The sequence below is a fragment of the Strix uralensis genome, chromosome 6, assembly GCF_047716275.1.
Source record: "Strix uralensis isolate ZFMK-TIS-50842 chromosome 6, bStrUra1, whole genome shotgun sequence".
Classification (NCBI taxonomy): Eukaryota; Metazoa; Chordata; class Aves; order Strigiformes; family Strigidae; genus Strix; species Strix uralensis.
In genome coordinates this window covers 9,629,064-9,650,705 of record NC_133977.1, presented here as the reverse complement: position 1 = coordinate 9,650,705, position 21,642 = coordinate 9,629,064, and the positions used below count along the sequence as shown (strand labels likewise).

At 41.3% G+C, this 21,642-nt stretch overlaps 1 protein-coding gene across 1 annotated transcript in view; it reads left to right on the top strand.

Annotated features, from left to right (window-relative positions):
- Window positions 1-8,598: 8,598 nt before the first annotated feature.
- The window catches only part of CALCRL (calcitonin receptor like receptor), a 67,027-nt gene continuing 53,983 nt past the window's right edge, over window positions 8,599-21,642 (top strand). The window contains exon 1 of the mRNA XM_074872667.1: window positions 8,599-8,797. The gene's annotated coding sequence lies outside the window, so the exon portion shown is untranslated. The remainder of the gene's footprint in view (window positions 8,798-21,642) is intronic.

The window sequence follows — 21,642 nt, the reverse complement described above, 5'->3', positions numbered from 1 at the left end:
CAGTTCTGACAAGAAACCTATAAACTGCTGAAAACTAGTAACACCAGTTCTCCACACAGAATTAATTTGGTATGTCATTACCTGCCAGTTTCAGTTCCAGTTTGATATCTTCCCTTGGTTTTTTTTTTCATCATTTTTATTGATCTTACTCTCATCTGTACTCCAGGCACTGAGTCAAGTCTGTAGCTGTGAGCTGCACTACACAGGAGCAGAGCAGTAGGTTAAATACTTGGACCAGCTGGAATTTGTCACTGCAGCCAAGTGGAGAGCCCGTGGTTTACACGGCTCCCAGGCCTTTCCACTTGTAGCATAGCAACTGCCTCAGCACAGCAGGGTGTGTGGCCTCCGAGAGCAGGGGTTGCTTTAGGTACACTAGGTATGGGAGAGGCAGGACTTACCAGGGGGCTGAACACCCTGCTAATGCCACAATTACCCTGCTTCTGCACTGACACTGGCTTGTGTCTGCCTGGCTAGGAATGCAGGTGAGTGCACAGGCATCTGCCCCTTTTCTTGTCTAAACTGTATGGTGAAGATACAAAATATCTAATCTTCCTTTCTTAGTCATGATAATTTCCCACGGACTGCTAGTATTAAAACTTATGTAATTACTAGATCGTGTGATGTACCTTGGAGTGGAGACAGAGCTGAGGTATGTGCAACTCTGCTTCTCCAGCAGCAGAGTGACTCAGTGAGGACATTCTGAATCTATGGTTTCAGATTAAAGCAAAAAAAAGTGTTAAGTGCTGGATAAGTAATACATTTGCAACAGCCACTTTCTGTCACTAATGTTTGACAGATGGGCAGTACTATCCTATACACCAAGTTAAAATCCTTTTACAAAGAAACACGGTATTCCCTGGCGTGATTCTGAGGTATCTGACCACGATTCCTATTAAACTAAAACATGTTCTAGAGCTTTCTTGTGAAGGAGAATGAAACTCATTCTTCAGCAGCAGGAGTGCAACATTCAGATAACCCCAATGTTTATACAAATCTGCATTATTGGTGGCAGTGGTTCTTTAAGGAGAGTTTTTCCTCAGCCTCAAGCCCAAATAAAGGTGATGGGGACAGAGCTGAGGCAGTGAGTGTCCTCTGCCCAGCTGTGACTGCAGCTCTAAACCTGGTGGTGTTTTCAGTTGTGATGGGACTGGGATCAGAGCCTTGCAGGAGTTGGGAGGAAGGGCGTTTGCCCATGGTGTTTCTTAAGCAGTCCCACCGAGAACACTAACAAGGATTTGTAAACTCTGTTTTATGAGATCATAAACTAGAATGATGAACTTTCTAAAACAGAATATTCTGGATGAGACAATAGATATAAAAGATAGACAGGAAATAATAGATGCATTTGTTTATATGCAGATTGCCTTATGATCCCTGTGTCATTTCATGGCATTATCTCTCTTTCAGGCTTCCTCTTGGCCCAGCAACTCGTCCCTGGTCTGCCTGGATACAACACCTAAAAATCCACCCTGAAGTGTAGGAAAAATCATTCTTTCTGTCCCTGCAGAACTCTGGTTGGGTGGCTGCTCCTCATTCTAAGTCTCCTGCTTGCTGAGCCGTCCTGCACATTAACAGGATCTCCTCACTGAGAGTGCCCAGTTTCTCCCCAGGACGGTGCAGTCTTTTTCCAGAACTGCTGTAGCTAGGACAGGACCTACAGGTACTCCCCCATGCTGTCCCACCCCCTACTTATATTATACTAAAGAAACTTCTCGCTCATTCACTTTGCAGTAACAGTGATTTAATAAGTGATCCATTGGAGGATCTCTTATATCATTGCTGAGACAGAAAAAGACCTTATAGTTACAGCATCTCAACAGTACCTCTATTTCAATTGACTAAGAAAACATTACAAAGTGATTCATCTTTTAGGCTCGTTACTTAGTGGAAGAGAAAAAAGACTGGAATGTTGGAGACTGTATAAAAACTGCTCTGATTATAATCAGAGATTTGATCTGAGAATGCACGCTCTTCTTGGTGTGTGTACTAGGTTTGGCCACCATACGTTACCCAGCTGTCTTTCTGTCTTTTTTGTATAGCTCTACAGTGCATTGAACTAGTTTTTCCCATAAAAAGTCCAGACTGCAGTGTGATCTGGTCTGATTTTCATCAACTCCACAAGAAGTTTCTTTTGTGCCCTTCTTCATTCACCTCTTTTCATTCCTGTGTCTCCAATATCTGCAGAACAACCAAATGCCAGAATAAGAAAAAAGATCTGTGCATTTCTCAAAGATAATTAAAGGGTGAATGTAGAAGGGGAGATAGATAATTGAGCCACAACACAGGGAAAAGATAGGGAATCAAATGGCAGAATGGTAAAGAGGTCAGAAATTGAAGCTATGCTAAAGTGTTACAGTGACTGTACATTTCCAATTAACTAGAGTCCTTTCATCCAGTCATTTCTTTCCAGCATCCACCCTGGTTGCTTTGGAGGAAATATGCAGGGTGCCATGAAATTTCACCCACTTTGTATGATGGGAGCCAACAAGCTGAGGTAATTTTACAGAGGTTTGATGAGTTTCCACATATCATCTGACCTGCAATAACTTGATATGTTCCCTTTGTCCATACAGATGAGGAAGCAAAAAATGTCTTTGAGAAATAATTTAAACTTTTTATTCATTCTTTTTTCCTCACATTTTTACTTGTATGCCCTCCTTTTTACTTTCTATCCCCTGCATCTCTTTTCTTTCCAGTTCATTTGAGGCAGCATTTCTCCCTGAAACTCCAATCCATCTACAATTTCAAAGCTGATAGATTTATTTACATTTTCATAGAATGATAGAATGGTTTGGGTTGGCAGGGACCTTAAAGATCATCTAGCTCCAACCCCACTGCCATGGGCAGCGACACCTTCCACTAGCCCAGGTTGCTCAAAGCCCCGTCCAACCTGGCCTTGAACACTGCCAGGGAGGGGGCAGCCACAGCTTCTGTGGGCAACCTGTGCCAGTGCCTCACCACCCTCACAGTGAAGAATTTCTTCTTTACATCTAATCTAAATCTACCCTCTGTCAGTTTAAAACTGTTACCCCTCATCCTGTCCCTTCACTCTCTGATCAAGAGTCCCTCCCCACCTTTCCTGTAGCCCCTTTCAGTACTGGAAGGCCGCTATAAGGTCTCCCTGGAGCCTTCTCTTCTCCAGGCTGAACAACCCCAACTCTCAGCCTGTCCTCACAGGGGAAGTGCTCCAGCTCCCTGATCATCTTCATGGCCTCCTCTGGACCTGCTCGAGCAGGTCCATGTGCTGGGGGCCCCAGAGCTGGACACAGCACTGCAGGGGGGGTCTCATGAGAGCAGAGGGGCAGAATCCCCTCCCTCAACCTGCTGGCCACACTTCTCTTGACACAGCCCAGGACACGGTTGGCTTTCTGGGCTGCAAGTGCACATTGCTGGCTCATAGCCAGTCTTCCATCCACTAGTACCCTCAAGTCCTTCTCCTCGAGGCTGCTCTCAATCCACTCATCACCCAGCCTGTATCTGTGCTTGGGATTGCTCCAACCCATGTGCAGGACCTTGAACTTGGCCTTGTTGAACTTCATGAGGTTTGAGAAAAATCTTCATCTTTCTAGATTCTACCTGTCAAACATATTAAAGTGGACCTCAGGATTATGATTCATAGCCAGTTGCTTTCAGTGGTATCTTCTCTTGAGAAAGAACCATATTCAAGTAAAGTGGAATATACATTTATATGTATAAATGAACATGAACCCCTAATATTTTATTCATAGGCAACACATGAGGAGTTTCCCTGGTTTTGTTTATGTCGTAATCTCTTTTGAACATGTAGCATTGCCACATTGGGAGTCACTCTAAGGAACTGAAGGAATTAATGCCTGAAACATTCATCAACATAGAAGACCTCAAGGACAAGCCTTTGTGATTAGACGAAGGAATGCCACCCAAGGAAGCGCAGAGTGTATCAAAGGGTGCACGTCCCCACTCCCTTGATGTTGTATTGCCAAACTCCTTAGATAAGCCTCAAAGGAGGGAAACGTGGACTGAGTGAAACCAGATGTTCAGGTTAAAAGACTGATAAGAGAGATAAATAGCCAACACCAGAGGGACCTAATCAAAAACTGAGGAAAAAATAAGGGAGGGGGAGGGGGGGATGACACAAGCATGACCACCAACTCAACTGGACATGGGGGTTGGTGCACCCCATTCCCTCTCAATGCATGCACAGAACCCATGCTCCACCTTTTCCTCATCTCTCATGGAAATGAGTTCATGGAATACCTGCCTCTCTTGTCCAGTATGCTAATTAGCTGACAAGATGAACTTAAAGGGCAACAGAAAACTTTGCTGTGTGTGCACCCACAACCCAAGATTACTGGATCTGAGACAATGCTGGAACCTGGAGTGGTGATCTGGACTCTCTTTCTCCCCTTCCTTTTTCTTTTCTTTCCTTTCTTCTTTTCTTTCTTGTTGATTTACCAGAGACCACATTGCTTTCTATCCTTTTCCAAGTTTAAGCTGTTTCTACTGTAAGTAAAACAGCTGGTCGTCTGGTGTCGCTTCACGTTAATTTAACCCGAGGGGATTACAGAACCTTTATGACTCCTTGGGCTCCCAGTCCGGGTCCTAACAGTCACTTGTCAAGGAGTTTTTTGACTGACTGCTCTGTCCCTGACTATGGGCAAGGTAGGCACCCTGCGTCGCGGGGACCTGACACACAGAATCACAGAATCAAAGTTGGAAAAGCCCTTGAAGATCATCTAGTCCAACCGTTAACCTCACACTGACCGTTCTCAACTCCACCATATCCCTCAGCACTATGTCAACCTGACTCTTAAACAGCTCCAGGGATGGGGACTCCACCACCTCCCTGGGCAGCCCATTCCAACACCAAACAACCCGTTCTGTAAAGAAATACTTCCTAATATCCAGTCTAAACCTTCCCTGTCACAACTTGAGGCCATTCCCTCTTGTCCTATCACTTGTTACTTCGTTAAAGAGACTCATCCCCAGTTCTCTGCAACCTCCTTTCAGGTAGTTGTAGAGGGCGATGAGGTCTCCTGTGGCAACTGAGGCACAGTCTCTCCATTGAAGTGCAGAAGGAAAATCCTTTATTATTAAAATGATACATACTTATGCTCTCGCTACCTTAGCTCTTACTTCATGATAAGCAAATCAGCAGCTAAACGGTCATCAACACTCTTATCCCACAAACAGTTCCATACCACACAGGCAGTCTCAGTGCTGCCATTTTCTTCACCACACTAGCACAGCCTGGTATCTCTCTTCCAAGGCCTATTTCTCCTTCAACTTTGCTGCTTCTCCAAGCCAGCAAAGAACAGAGCTCCTGCCTGGTTCACCAACCAGCGTTCTCTCAAGCAGAGTTCTCCACCTTCACCCAGCTCCCCAAACTGAGCTCTCTGGCTGAGCTGACCAGCTGATGTCAATTTGGCTCTTAAGTATTGAATCTCCCACAGCTGTGCAGGGCTGACAGGCCAGTGCCGACTTGCCTCTTAATCATTTACCAGTAACACATGATTTGAATCATATTGAATCTCCCACAGCTGCACAGAGCTGACACTCCCAGTCTCCCCTCAGCCTCCTCTTCTCCAGACTAAACACCCCCAGTTCCCTCAGCTGTTTATCGTACCACATGTGCTCCAGACCCTTCACCAGCTTCGTTGCCCTTCTCTGGACACGCTCGAGTCATTCAATGTCCTTTTTGTAGTGAGGGGCCCAAAACTGAACCCAGTCATCGAGGTGCGGCCTCACCAGTGCCGAGTACAGGGGTAAGATCCCTTCCCTGTCCCTGCTGGCCACGCTATTGCTGATGCAAGCCAGGATGCCATTGGCCTTCTTGGCCACCTGGGCACACTGCTGGCTCATGTTCAGCCGGCTGTCAATCAACACCCCCAGGTCCCTCTCTGACTGGCAGCTCTCCAGCCACTCCTCCCCAAGCCTGTAGCGCTGCTGGGGGTTGTTGTGGCCCAAGTGCAGCACCCAGCATTTGGCCTTATTGAAACTCCTACAGTTGGCCTCAGCCCATCGCTCCAGCCTGTCCGGGTCTCTCTGCAGAGACACACGGACGAGACCCCCTCGGCTTGCCCGGTTCCTCGGCTGGCGGGGTACGGCGGGGTGCAGACGGCTGTGGGAGCGGGGCCGCGGCCGAGCGGCTGCCGCGGGGCGCGGGTGGGCGCAGCCCGGCCACCGGGCGCCAGGTGGCAGCGCCGCGCCGCGCCACGCCGTGGGGACCCCACGGACCGCCTATGGACCGCCTATGGACCGCCCACGGACCGCCCCACGGACCGCCGCCGGGCCGGCCAGCGCTGCGCTGCGCTCCTCTGTCTGTCCGAAAGGAAAATTGGGGAAAAAACAGCCTACCCCGACGGTCCCCGCATTTGTCACAGCGGCAGTGCTGGAGAGAGGGGTTCTCCCAGCCGACCATGAGTAGTCTCGTTGTTTGCAAAACCGTATGTACCCCTGAACTTTTCAGATCTGATCAAAATTTGTGGTAAGTGGTGGAATTGGCTTTATTTCTTCACGTGGTTTTAAGCCTTCTTTGGGTAAAGTACAGTTAGTCATGCTCATGTAGACCCCCTTGGGACTGTCATTCCCGGGCCTTTCAGCCAGACCAGGGGTAGCTGAAGTAGTGTGGGGCCTCTCCGTGTCTCTGAAGTGCAAACTGCACCAGCTGTGATGTCTCAGATACCTGTAGAGAAGTCAGAAAGTTCCAATGATAGCTAAATAAGTAGAATGTAAGACTTCCGAACTAAAATAAAAACCCAAACCCCACACAACTCCACTGAATTTGACATGACACGCGGCCTGTGTAATAAATCTTCCAGTTAATTCAAATGTCTGTTTTGAACATGTGTGCTTGGCGGGAATACATGGATTATTTTGTAGGTTACAGTGTATAACATATCCTGTTGTAGTCTACAGCCTAGACCTAATTGGTCTAAAATAATACACTAAAATAATCAGGCTCACTTCTGATGAAATTCCACTACCTGAGGTGACGTTGTTTATTTCAGAGAAGTTCATTTCCGTCAGTATTCAGAATCAGAGCTAATCCCCAGTTTGTATCTGTTTACATTGCCTAGAAGTTTAGAGTGCCAGTTCTTACTTCTTCACTGATTATAAAACTCAGACATTGTCCTGTTGATGTAAGATCCTAGAAGCACCAACACTCGCATGTGCCAAATGAGTATTAAAGTCATATGCCTGCTGTTTTAGTGACCCTAGAGTGTGATTTCACAATTCATATTATCCAGTGGCTGTATGGATTTAAAGTATTTCTGTCCCCCTTTTCCCTCTTCCAGTTTTTCCTGACCCTGGCTTGGGGTGGTTGTTTTCTGTTTTGGGTTTTGTTTCTTTTTTTTCCTTAGTTTTGGGTTTCTTGCTGTTTTCATTTTTGAGGAAAAGATTCTTCAATGGCCAGATGAATTCACTCACCCAGTTCAGAACACGTTCTACAAACGTTTCTGCTGGTAAAAAGAGTGGATGAGCAACAGGTAGTGAGAGGCAAGCAGAGTACTTTATCTTGTTTCGTGAGCACATTTAATGGTTATTATTTTGATGAGCACTTACAAAACCACGACCTTTGGGAGGTCCTTATGGCCTTCCATAAGGAGCACTGGTGTTACGGGTGTTAGTGTTATTTGAGCTCAGTGCTCCGTGAACTGCCCATTTGCTCAGCATGGTATTGTCATGTGCACACAGCAACTGTCTGTGGATTTGGAGAGCACAGATTGCCTATAGCACAGGCATCAGCTGTACAAAGAATAAGTGACAAATGCTCTAAGACACATTTTAGGTCCCGATACAGAATTCTTCGAAGGTAGTAGAAGGACAGACGTTAATTTTGTCTTGTCTTCAATTATGGCAGTTTTCAAACCAGGCAGCTCCTACTCGTGCTTTCTAATCATTAAAGAAATGCAGCCTAGAGATCTGTGCAGCAGCAGTAATGTTCCTGCTGCCTTTTTTCTACCCTTGGTATTTCAAAGACTTATTTACAGGTGGGGTTTTTTTTTTTTTTTCTTGGGTATAAAACAAAGTGGCATTTTAAATTACGCACTTGCTTGATTTTGAAACTTTGGTTCTGACCTTTAATGCAGTTTTACATCTGAGGCATGCAGCAGATGCATTTCAGGAATGGAAGTATGTCTCTGTAGAGCTTTCCAGCACTTACAGTATGGGACACAACGCGGCCCCGCGGTTTCTGGCAGAGGCGGGTCAGGTCAGTCACGCCGCTCGTGAGCACTGTTTGCCTCTGATTTATTTCTCTGGGTCTAGTTCGAGGGGGAGGCGGAGGCATCTCTCCGTGCACAGACAGGTCCTGTGGTCCTCTCAGCGCCTATTTCCCGACCCGTTTCGGCGCCTTAGCCCTTGCCCGGGGCGGCCGAGCGGCAGCGACCGGGGGCGAGGTGCGGACAGCCCGCCCCGCGCAGGAGCCGCCGCCGGCCGCGGGCGGCCCCGCTCCCGCCGGGGAGCGCCGGCGGAGCCTGGCTGCCCCGGGACCAGCCCTTTGAGAGTGAAAAGTAACTTCGGGGCGGCTGCGGGCGGGGTCGGGGTGATGTAACAGGAAGCGCTGCCGTGCCGCCCGCCCGCCCGGGAGGCTGCCGGCGCTGCCCGCCGCGGCGCTCCGCTCGCCCGGCAGCAGCAGGCGCGGCCGCGGCGCTCGCCCGGCGGCGGGGTCGGGGCACCGCTGCGCTCCGGCCGGCCGACGGGACTGGGAGGCAGGCGAGGCAAGGCACGGGGGAACGCGGCATCGCCTGCCGCCCTCGCCGGCGAGGGAAATCAGTCTGGTCGCTCTGAAAGCGTTCCCGCACGACTCGGCGTGGTGAGTCCTGGCTGCGCGTGTGCTTTCACCGGAGAATGGGGGGTTTGGGGCCACCCGAGTGCGCGTCGAGTTAACCTCGGGGGGATGTAATCTGCAGGGAGAAGGGGGTATGCCTGAGGGAAAGCTTCGTTTATTTTTAGTGAGCGAAATATTGAGTTGATTTTATAGCTGGTGTTGTTGTAATATATCCTTGAGGAAGTAATCACCGATAAATAGAAAGGGAGGTAAAAATATCCTAATCGGCACATAAAGGATTCTGTCTAAAACCTCTCATATTTGCCAACCAAATTCCTGTCGTTGCATCTGGAGAGAATTAGAGGCTCGTTGGTTTGAAAAGGGTCCTTAAGAATAATTCAATACAACTGGAGCTCTTCCAAGAGAGGCTGAATTAGGTGACAAAGTGGTGTAGATTTTCGTACTGAATATTCCTTTAATCTCATTGATGCTATTGTACCGGAAAGAGGTCATACTTGAGTTATTTCATAATTAGGTTTTGTATTGTAATTCCACGACTAAAAAGATAAAGCTTCTGTTTTGTTTGGGCTTTCTGTTTCCTTGATAAAAAGCTCGAGTTTGAAGCTTGTACGCGTGCCGGGCTGTTACTGTTTGAGATTTTTCCCGCAAACGCCGAACTGATTTATTGAAAGGTAATTGTCCGCTATTTCATTTCCTTGAGAAACTATTGAACAGTGGGAAGTGTGTGATTCTGTGCCAGTATCAGCTGAGAGACGGTTAGGAGTCTTGCCACTTCTTCAGTTTTCCAACACAGATGGGATATCCCCCGTTTTTACAAATACGGTTGCATGACTGAGATTGCTACCTCTAGGCATTTGCTTTTGTGTGTAAGCAGTGGATCTGCAGAATCAGGAAAAGAAATCTTGTTTCTAAGGGATAGTTAAGAAAAAGTATAGGCTATAAATCACGCTTGGATTTGATCTACAATGATTCATTTAGTCATCCATACATTTTATAGGGGCCGAGATTTAAATATTAATAACAATAGCTGAGGTTTTTTGCTTTCTACCTTAATAAATTTATGCCAGGTATCCTGCGGCCGGATTTTGCTGCTCTTAGAATTGTGTCAGTGCAGAGTCTTTCCAGTCATATTGTGCATACTGGGGATATTGTCATTCATTTGCAGTAATCGTTTTGAACCCGTTCAGATCAGTGATGTGCTAAAAGCCTGATTGTTGTGCTCTGAATCTGAGGTCCTTTCGACGGTCACACTAGATCTGGATAAATATGAATAAGACCAGATCTGAACCCATGTGTGCTCTTTCAAAGTACACATGCTGCAATACTGTCTGAAATTCTCAATGAAAAATAGCGATCTGTATTTTCGCAGTATTTACTTTTGTAAAAGTCTGCTTAAACTCTCATGGGCTTCACTGCATATAGGAGCAATCCCAACGTCTTTATCTGACTTCAAAAGTCCTCAGCACAAAAGGCACTCGGTGACACTAAATCAAACAAGATGACACCAGATAAAAAGCGTTGATGTTGTTTTAATGATCAGTGCTGTAGGAACAACTGTCTTCAGAAGTATTTCAGCTATATGATTTAGAGTCTTATTTTATGCTCTTCTCAAGTAACTGCTTAAGGTTGTGGTGGGACTGCCCACATAGGAAGTGTCAGGCACATATGTGTTTGCAGGTTTAATGCCAGAATCTACATTATTTGCAGATTAAGAAAAGACACTGGCAGGATAGTGATGTAGAGCAGCGCGACTGCACTTTTTAGTGGACAAAACTAAGTACCTGAATATATGACATGCACTGCAAGTTCAAGAATTGAGTGATATATGTCCTGTCAACTTCAAATGTTATTGTACTCTGAATTCCTGATCAGCTGGAGTCTTGCTCTGGATTAAGAAATGTAGTGTTTGTCCCTTTGAATAGGCTTTTCCTGATACAACACAACTCTTGAAATACTGGCCCGCTGAGAGCCAGTGGGAATTTTCCCACTGACTGTCAAAGGGCAAGATATTATAAATGTGAGTATTTTTCTGTTGAAGGAATTATACATACATCACCCATCCAGTCTCTTGCGTTCTGAAGTCTGTTGGCAGCCGCCTTCTGATAACTTCTGTTACTTTATTATTTTCTATTATTCTATTACGTCATTATTTTGATAACTTCTATTTGAATGCTCAAGTTGAAAAACACCAACCTGCGTGTCTCATTCTTGGCAACTAATGTCTAAATAAACAGACCTACTCTGGGAACGCAGTATTGCTCTGTGGGCTGTCTGGGCATTGCAATCCAGGTTTAGACTAGGATACAATTAAGAACAAAACTGAAGGAAGAAAGCACACTAATACATTTTCTTTGCCACCAATATAATTGCTAATTCTATATTCTCTGCATTCGAGTTAATCAGCTGCTTCGAATAGCATTCCTAGCATGTGCAAGAGCTGGGTAGGATTGAGCCCACAGGAGACCACAAAATCATACCAATAAAAGGTTCAGACCAGTCCACAGTCGTGTGGAAGAAACTATTGCTATCAATATGTTTTTAATAATAACATGTTTATAGCAATATTTAAAAAGTATATATCTAGTCACTTCTATAGTAAATACTGAACATAACATGGGCTATTTATGAAAGCATTTGAAGGAATTTCTCCAGTGAGAAGTCCAAGTCTACAGTTACGAATACAAAATATAATTTCTCTTTAAGAAGTTGTTCCCATCTGCTCCCAATGTGTTTACAGTGTTCTTGATCTGCTAGCAAAATTCTTTTTGTGCTTCTGATTAGCTGTCACTCCTATAGAGCGTATATACAATATTGGCATTACCTCAGAGTTACAGTCACCTCTGTTCTAAAAGCATGTGTAGCTATGTCATTGAGTTTCATATGTAGTAGTTTCCTTGGTTAAGCTTTACACTTATAGAAAACAGTCTCTTAGTTGCTCGTGTAACTGTTCTGTTACTGGGACATATTTTAAGTCTTTGGTGTAGCAAAGTGTCAGAGCTCTGGAATTAACTATATCCTTGATATCACTGTGTCAAGGAAGGAATGACTACTTCTATTACCAAAACAGATGTGAGTTGACAAACAAATAACTTTTAATCAGTAAAATAAATCTGGAAGTGTTTTTGTGTATGTGTTTATGTGTATTAGACATGTAATAATATATATAATATTTCTATGTACATATGTACAGTATATGCGGGTCGGTATCATGCTGACTTTTATTATTCCTAATGTATCAACGAAAGAGAGAACATGTACGTTTTAAAAGAGATTTTCAAAGTAAATTAGTCCTAAACCTCACCCTTTGTTTAGAAAACTGTGAGTCATGGATGTTAATATTTTAAATTGAACACATTTGAATCTTGTTTTCTTTTAATATTTAAAAGAAAAAGGAGAAAGCTTTCCATGCTGTTCACAGCACATTTTTTTTCTTTTTTGTACTCACATTGGCAATTCTGATGTTTTCAGTGTAATACGCTTGCACAAAGAACAGCAGAAATTGGCCTGTTACTTACCTGTTACCTTAAGGGAGAATTCCACAGCCAGTGCAGTACAATAGAAGATCTTCTTACTAAATTTTTTTTCCATTAGAGCCGTTGCATTTTTTTTGTTTCCATTAAATTTGTTTCCATTTGTTTTTAGAAATACTTTTTCTTTTTGTCCTGTTTTAGAATCTGGGCAAAACTGGAAGGCTAAACTTTTGCATTTTCAAAGTCTTGTCTTCACGGTTTTCTCTCATGCATATCTGCCTTACTCTCCCAAGCTTGCTTATACTGTTTACATTTTCCCAGCAAAGCCATTCTTTTTCTGTCCTAGTTCTGTGCAAACACTTTCAATCATTGCTGCAGTATACGCTGTCCAAAAGAACAGAAGTGATTTATTTAGCGTTGCTTTTCCTTGGAAAGATGCATTTGAAATGCACTTAACTGAATGTAATGCATTTAAAAAAGACTTTCCATGAGAGAATCAGTGTACTCACTTCAAGAAGAGAAAACAGATTCTCAACTGGTGTAAATTTGCATGTGTCTCTGAAGCTGTTACCTTTTAATTATAGCATAGATGTCACCCAAGACTTTTCTGACAGTTTTGGCCACTATTAAGCTGTAGCTGACCATTAAGATGGTAATTGAATTTTAGAAAAATAAAACAATGTTGTATTTCTGGATTTATGCCTGGATCATGCGGGCCTTATTTAAAAAATATCCCAAACAAAATTAGTGACAGAGTTTGGATTAATGAAGCCTGTACCAGTCTGACTTCTCATATAATACCAAGGACAAGGAGCGAAACACAGTGATTAGTAATTTTCTTAAAACTATTATTATGTTCGAAGCAGCTACCTCATATGCTGTTGTATGCCATCAGCTGTGTTTAGGCTGAATATCTTTTTAGTTCCTAAAAACTATTATCATCTTTTCCACATGTTCTTTGATAATTCTGAGCCTGGAAACTGCACAACCTTGATGCTTGTATGGGCATAAAGTATCGCTCTTTGTACTACCATTTAGATTTTCCCCTCACTTTTTTCCTTCCCCATTACAGTGGTAAAGTCTTGGAAATTAATTTTAATAAATTAGTATTATTTTAATTCTGCTAATGCTGATAGTTTCATTAAACTAAAGCAAAAGATGTACCGAGAACATATTTGTTATAAAAAAACTCATTTGTTTTAGGCTTTAAAATGTTTTTCGTATTAATGTTATCATAAATGAATATAGTTTATCTCCCAATAAATAATCCTTCCTGGACAGAAATTTTAAAATACGTATTTCAAAAATGAACAAGAGCTTTAGACATCATACTTGTTTCCTCTATGGTTGCATCTATGTATGTATTTACTGACCTAAATGGATCGAAAAAAATGATACCATGTAACCTTTGATTACTAAAAGGCCACATTTTTGCAATGATTATCCTGAAATGTTCTGTAAAATGGGGATATTGGCTCATTTGTTCCTGTTAGGGAAATCCAGCAGGTGTCACTCTGGGGATTAAATAAGGAATATTTCACAAACAGAGATAAATTTGCTTGGGAGAGGAGATGTAAAATTTAAAAGTGTTTATTCTAATACATTTTTCTAGGATAATCTTTTGCCCATGCATGCCTTCTTAATTATTAACTTTCTTTTTTTAATTACGTGATAAAACGGGTGTATTTGTCTTTCCGTGTATCCCTTTGAACATGAAAAATGACACAAGAGTTAGTATTAGACTATACAATGAGAAGTTTTACTCACAGGTGTCAGTTTTGAAACATAAAGAGCTGTGAAACAGTTAAATATTGCCTTTATGATATTAAAAATGCTTTTGTCGGCTTCTCTGGGAACCAAAATTACTCTTTTTGTCAAAGGAAATTCTAGTTACACAAGTAATGTGTTTTCAGTTATGATGAATCCAAGGAGGTGCTCTGCAGTGGGCTGCTGCCAGTGAACATATTCACTGAAACTGTTTACATATTGTTTTCTGATTGAATTAGCTAAAATTGACACGATAGGTGGCTGTCGTGATATTTTTGACATGATAGGTGATGTGGTAGGTTTCACAGTAAAAAATATTTGGAGAAACTTTTTCATGTTGCCCTGAGCTGCTAGTACAAGAAAGTACAAGCTGTGCTTTTTGGGAAAAAAATAGAAAAAAGTCTTGTTTATTGCACAGAGTGTTACTTCAGGGAATGGTATAACAATGTGCTTGTTGCATTCTGGTGGAATTTTACATGAATATATAACTCCATATTCTGTGGGTTCCATATTGTGTGGAATTGGAGCATGATTGTTAAAAATTGGGGGGTTTCTAGAGGGGATTCTTGTTTATTTCCTGAACTGTGTTAATGCCAGCTTGTACTGAAACAAATACCTCAGCAGGTAGCTTTTGAAGGCAATCCACAAATACAAGTCTCTTTTCAAATATAAAGAAGGGGGTTTTTATAAATACATGCATACATACATGTATTTTTATATATGCATAAATGTGTGTGTATATATATTTTACATGTGTATATTTTACATTTATTTTTTAAAAAAAATCATCTCATTATAGAACTTGTAACCTCAGGCCACATTGAACAATCCAGTTTCCTTTCTCTCACTTCTTTCTCCTGTTTAAGCCTCCATCCTGTTCCGTTTTTTAATTCAACTTCCTTTCCTGTGATGACTCTGAATGAGTCACTTTGCCAGGCATTAAGAATGTGGCTTGACAATATTTCTAAAAGCTTATCCTACACTGGCTCATGCAGATGAAATTAACCTCTGCCTTATCCTTCCTCTCAAAGAGAAATGTCCGTGTTCACATGTCTAGTTTCTTGGAAGGGGAAGGTGGGGGTAAGAACCCTTTCCATAAATGACTATATATTGAAATTCGTAGTCATCCTCCTTAAAGAGGAACAGCAGATGTGTGTACCGTAACAGAGTATCAAGATCGGTAACCTCTTATAAATTGATTTAGTATTTAGTCGGGAAAAAGTTAGTTTAAACAAGTTCAGGAAAGCCAAAATTAAGGCTCTTTCCTGAGTGCTATGCAAGTACTCTCTGCATGGCCACCATTCTGCATTTCTTATTAAACGTGTCATTTATTACATCATAACATTGAAGGAAAGCCACCAGGATTGTGTTTTTTTTCTACATAGCTAGCAGCAATCGGAAAAAGCACATGCTTAATGCTAAGTGGGCACTTAAACACTGAACTAAATTGTAGCCTTTATTGTGGTTATGTGCATGCCAGTGTAGTGTGGGGTTTGGGGTTTTTTGTGGTTTTTTTTCTTTGTGTTTTTTTTTTTTTTTTCTTTCTCTGTTTTGGAAGAAGTGTGTAAAGAGAAATTTAAAAAAAAATGTTTCTAATCAGTTAATCATGTATGTGCATCAGGAAATAAAAGCCTTTCTGCTGAAAACAAACAGGGAAAATTAGAATCCCAGAGAAGACTAACTTTCCAAACCAATATGCAAAATAGAGTAAGAACTCCCATCAAGTTAAACTCTGCTATTGCAGTGTTCTCTTTACCCCACAGAGCTGGGGAATCTCATACTCCATCAGTTTTTACTAAGGGAGATCTGAAAGATTACATCCCTTCTGTCATTTTCTGTGTGTTATGTCATAAGTGTAATTAACATAGACACAAATTACACACCAGTGAGCAAAGTAGAAATAGAAAATTTGTTCATTTCTATTTGCTATCACAATATAGGTTTTATATAAACCAAGAGTAATGGCTGCAATCGGAAGAACAGTTCTGTCTGGAGTAAAATAATTGGTTATTCATTTATATTCATTTAAATTTATGTATGTTTCTTGTACTGAAAATGATTAATTTCTGACTAAAGGAGGTGATCTGAGCAGTCCTCAAATCTTGACAATGTTGTTCTTGGATTGATTACGGAGGTCACAGCATGGTTTTACAAGAGCTTTATGTCCCCCTACACCTCATGCTGGATGCACTGTCTCAGCGTTTTCAGAGTTTCTAGGAAACTAGCTATAAAAACAGCATTCAGATGTTTTTAAGCTTTTAGTATGAACTACTGGGGTAGCTGCTGGGTCTAGGTTTTTTTTTTTCCCTTTTTTTTTTTTCTCCCCCCCTCCCCCAATTATTTCAGAAGAGATTGTACAAGTAGGATTTCTTCTCTAGAGGAGATCCCTCTTCTAAAAACTATGTGTGAGATCCAAGGGTAGAATTCAGCCAATGTAGTTTAACTGGACACTTTTTATTTAGAGCTACAGAGATAAAATAGTCTGCTGACATGCTAAGCTTTTCCTAGAGTCACATTACAGCTCAGTGAAGGACATGGCAGTAATTCAGGTTTGTTGGAAGGATGGCAAAATACTTGCGCTCTCTCTGCAGGGGCACTGGGGCACCAGAGCGTGTCCATGTGTACTGGCATCCATAAGATTAAGTGTATAAAGTTAGGGTGAAGTGAGCATTAAAAGAGCCTGGATTCAAAGCAGATTGTGGGACCGATTGTGGTAAGTTTTCTAAATCAGGCAAGGGGAGAAAAGATATTGTTGAAAGATGTTTTGTCAAATGAAGACAGACTGGCGTGATAGACAGTTATCTGTGAAAACTCGGCTTCCTCAGGGGATACACATTTGCCAAACCAAAGTGTTCAAAAATAGCATTATACCATGCAGGAATGTGGGACTTCTTAAACCAGAGGTTTCGTTTATTTTATTTTATTTTTACAATTTCTTTAGCCCTTGTGTTTCCTAGGTTTCCAAGCTTTTATATTTTTAAACATTTACAGTTTTTAAACTGGACAGTTGTCCAACTGCTGCTTCCTTGAGTACTAAGTAACATTAAAAGGATGAAGTCTGGAAGCAGGGAAGCAAGGAAGATAAAATGCTGGAAGGAATGACAAATGCACAAAGAAAAAAAATCTGAACCTCAAAATGTATTTCCCATAGGAAAGTAAACTGTGCACAAATCAGTAAATGGAATGATGTTGTCTTTAGCATGATCTTCCAATTGCAGAGACAAAACTGAGTCAGGTATCCTGTGGTCAGTCAAAAGCCATTTCTTTACATACATAGTCACGTGGCTAAACTGAAATCTGTATCTGGAGTTATGTGTATGACATGAATTCACAGTAGGGTTGCTAAATTAATTGTCTATTCGGTATTTTAATTTATCAACAAAAGCAGATGCTGGGTTTCAGTACACAATCTAGTTAAAATACCAGTAGCTGCAGTGATATCTTAGTTCATTATTTGTCATACAGAGTGAAGGTGAAACATCCAGTTGTCACACATGGAAGATGATTATTACCACATCTCTTCTTCATCTGTGCGAGGGAAGGATTCTTCCTATTTCTGCTACCATGTTAACTTTAATTGTACTGACTATAAGACTCCATGATCTCTCAGAATTTAAACCCGTGATTTTCCTTTTTCATTCCCATTCTTGTCATTTGTTGCCCTTCACAGGTAAAATGATTCTCCTATCTTCTCAGTGTTTACAAATCCTTCAGGCATTTGTAGGTAAATATTTTTACTTGTCTTATTCGAGTTATGCAAAGATGTGGGGTTGTTTTGTAAGGCTTCACATCCAGTTAACAGCCCACTCAAAACTTCTCTGGGTGTGCCAGGGTCTTTTTCTCACCTCTGTTATGTGCCCTGATTTGTGCACGTGCAGTCCCACATTATATGGGTTCCTTTGCTGCCATGCATCCGCTATTAAGAAAAATTGCTGAATGAGAGTAATAGAGAGGAACAATGGGCTATTACAGGATGTTCAAGACAGGGTCATTACAGTATATTTTCTTGTGCAATCTTGTTATGAACAAGCTTCGTATTTACCAGCTTGCTTCATTTGTCAGCACCCTATTATTAGTGTTGTAAGGCTACAAACTGCCTGTTTTCTAACAGAGTTCAATTTGATGAAATATAAATTTTATCTAATAGTTCTGTGGAAAGCTGCTTTACAATATTTATAATAAATTTATGTATTTTGTAAGTATTCACTATTTATTTATCATCAACAGTAATGAGAAAAAGAGCCAGGAAATTTTTCACTATCAAACTGCAAATTAGCTCTAGCATACTTAGCAAAATTAAGTCATGGAAGCTTATGATGGGCTGTTGAATTTGAAAGTCTTGATAGGTCATTTAAAAAAAGAAATAATTTGCTTTTGAAGTTTGAAAAAGAAAATGAGTTTTTCACAGTGCTGCTTTTTGACATACAGGGTATTTTTTCCATATTTTCCAACACTTGGAATCCAAAGGGTCAATTTGATGTAAAAGGTGAGGATAAGAAATAGCACCTAGTGGGCCTTTGAAGCAATTGCGGACTGTTTCCACGAGTAAATTAACGGTTCTCTAACTGAAGGACACCCATTAATGAGCACAATTGTTAACATTTAAGAAGGTTTCCAGCTAATGTGAAATAAGGAGTTCAAGCAAGAGGATTCAGTCAAATTTGGGAAGACCTGAATTTGGGTTTGGGATCCAGGGATTAGTAGAATAGACTAGAAACCAATCCACAGGGATTTGGGATGCTGGTGAAAACTGTGTATGTTTTCAGCATTGTATGAAAATGTCTCAACCTTTAGTCAAGACACATCATTTTCTTAGACGTGTTCTTGGAATAAACAGCCTAATTTGGAATACTGGGCTATATTTGTGTAATAGAGCCTAAGGAATGGAAAACTAAGGGTACTATAGGTCAGTATTGAGGTTAGCAGAACTGTGAGGAGGAAGTCTGGCAGCTGAATATCCTACAGCATGTCTCAGTGCTGCCTTCTTTCGCATGCAGGGACAAGGCGGGTGGGGGAGTCAGCCACTACAGGAATATACATGTAAGTCTTGTTCTTGCAGATTAAGAAATATATTAACTGACATGACGTGTCAGCTGATGAGATTTGAGTTAATGCTACTCATCAAAAGCTTTTCCAGACTGTACAGTTTTTGTCCAGTTTGACAAATGGCTCATTGGAAGTGTTAGAGACCAACTGTTTTCCTTCAGCTCTCTGACTCTATTTGGCTTTTGAGTCTTCAATTCTACAAAATCCTTGAAGTCACAAGTAGTATACTCCCACAGTTCTACATACTTAGTGAAACTATATGGATGATACGCAGAGCACAAAACAAGGTTTGCAAAACCAGCCACAATTTAAAGGGAGTTGTAAGTGGGGGGAAAAAAGCTAGTGACCAGCAAGAAAGTACCAAAGAGAAAGTATGTGTTGGAGAAAATGTCTTTTGTCCACTGGGTACACATGACTACTCCTTTTGAAAGGTGAGACATAGAGGGTGCTCAGTAATTATTTTCCACACCTAATGTAATTTTTTTCCACTTAAGAAAGAACATTAATATATCTTTTGGTATGGGAAGGGGAGCGTGCACTGCTTAATGTAAAAATAAAGCAACTAATTAATGCAAATCAACAGTATTGGTGTCACATTAACTACAGCACAATAGTTAATGTATTCCTCCTAAAACACCACATGATCTTATGTGCATGGATGTAAGCAATTTTTTGAACTAAAAAAGCTCCAAGAAATACATGTGGATTTCCAGAATCCATTTGTAACCTTTTAAAGCGAGCACTTAAATGCTTAGAGCATTGAACATGTCAAAAGGATTTCATGTGATAGTTTTTTTTAATCAGCTGGGTTTCCAATGGGGTAACCTGCAACTGATTGCAAAAATCTTTTCTCTTGACTCTCTCTTGAGATTGTAAGGATACTCTATTAGAAAATAAATTAGTTCCAGTCCCATAGAGGGGGATGAACTCAGCTTGTCACAGACAGACAGTTGTTTCCTGACATTGGGCACTTGGTTAACAACTTCCACTGTTTGAAGATGTCACGGGTCATATGGATTCTATGTGTTTGTGGCCCTTTGGGCTTAACAGGAAGGTCACCAAGTTATCAAGCAACTGCTGTCTGTTTGAAGAGATTCAACTGCCTTTCCTGCCCCACTGTTGAAGAACCTTAGCTTTCAAAGAGAAAACAGTGGTGTGCCTGTGAATTTGCCAGTATCTAGACCTTGTTTTCTAGCTAAAAACAGAAAAGGAAAAAAAAAAATAAAATTGAAGTGTAATTATTTTCATTCTCATTTCCTTTGTGTTCCATGTGATCCTATTGGCTCTCTTTTCCTCTAGCATAGTCTCTGTGGAGTAACCAAATCTATCTTTGCTTTATATCTTTTCGGTGCTCTGAGAGTCTTTCCAAAGCTGTCTGTAACCCCAGATCTTTAGGAGAAGGATTCCCACTTCTCTGCAACCCTCTGGAAGAACTTACTGTGTTTTCCCCATATAACCTGGGTGTATATGTTGTAATAAAACAAAGATTAGAATAATCCTTGCTCAACAAACCTATATGGATAATACAAAGGGCGGTTGAGCCAGAAACTTTGTTTCCCCAGTATACCTTTTGACTGACTTTATCCTGATTGCGTAAGAGCATGGCTACCAAAAGACCTGTTCCTAAATTGCACCTCTTCCCAAGAAGTGCAAGATATACATGTGGAAATTCTAGTTATGTGATCCTTTGCAGGAGTGTAACTATTATTGTAGCCAGTGTTAAGGGATAACTAACACAAAACAAGAGTTGTTGGTTTGTTTGGGTTTTTTTTCTTCCACAATGTAGCAAGCATGTTATCATTATTAGCAATAGAAGATCCCTTTTCACAGTCTTTCAACGAATTAACTGTTTTCCTTGTTTTGTGTGAGGAAGGTAACCTTTGTAACATCCTGTTTTATTTACCAGCTATATCTGTAAGCTGCAGGAATCCTGTGTGTGAAGTCACAGCACAGTGCTCAAGACAGAAATCCTTGATCTTTATTAGAAAACCAGTTGGTAACAAACTGAATAAAGTTGTGACTCCTGTCTGGTGGTTGTTTTAAATAGCACCAACTAATACTTTTTTCAAAATTAGTGAAGTGATTCAAATGAAATCAGAGTCCTCTTGTGTCTTCCCCAAAATTCATGCTGTACCATATTGCACATTGGTGAGGAATGGGGAAAGAAAGTTTTGTTACTGATCGCTCTCTCTTTAAAGTTCACATGACTCTGCAGTTCCTACTCTTTTGCTGGAGTTGGAATCGAAGCACCAAAATACTATGGAAAAAGGCTGCTCTTGCATTATTTCTGGCAGGCTTATAACCTGGGAGTATCTAAAATATCATCAGAAAGCCTGTTCTCATGAGATTTCTGTCCAAATTTTCAGACCAACAAATCTGGAACATTATCCAAAAAAGCGTAGATACTTATACAATCACACAATTACAGCAGAGCTTGTGGTTGAGTTTTTTGGTGTGGAGTTTTCTTGGGTTTGTTTTGTTTTGGGGTTTTTTTGGTTGCAGTTTTTTCCTTTGTCACTTTTCATATAAAGATTTTTGCATAACTCTAGGTCTTTTCTGTTCTTTCACTCTTGTCTTCTCAGCTGT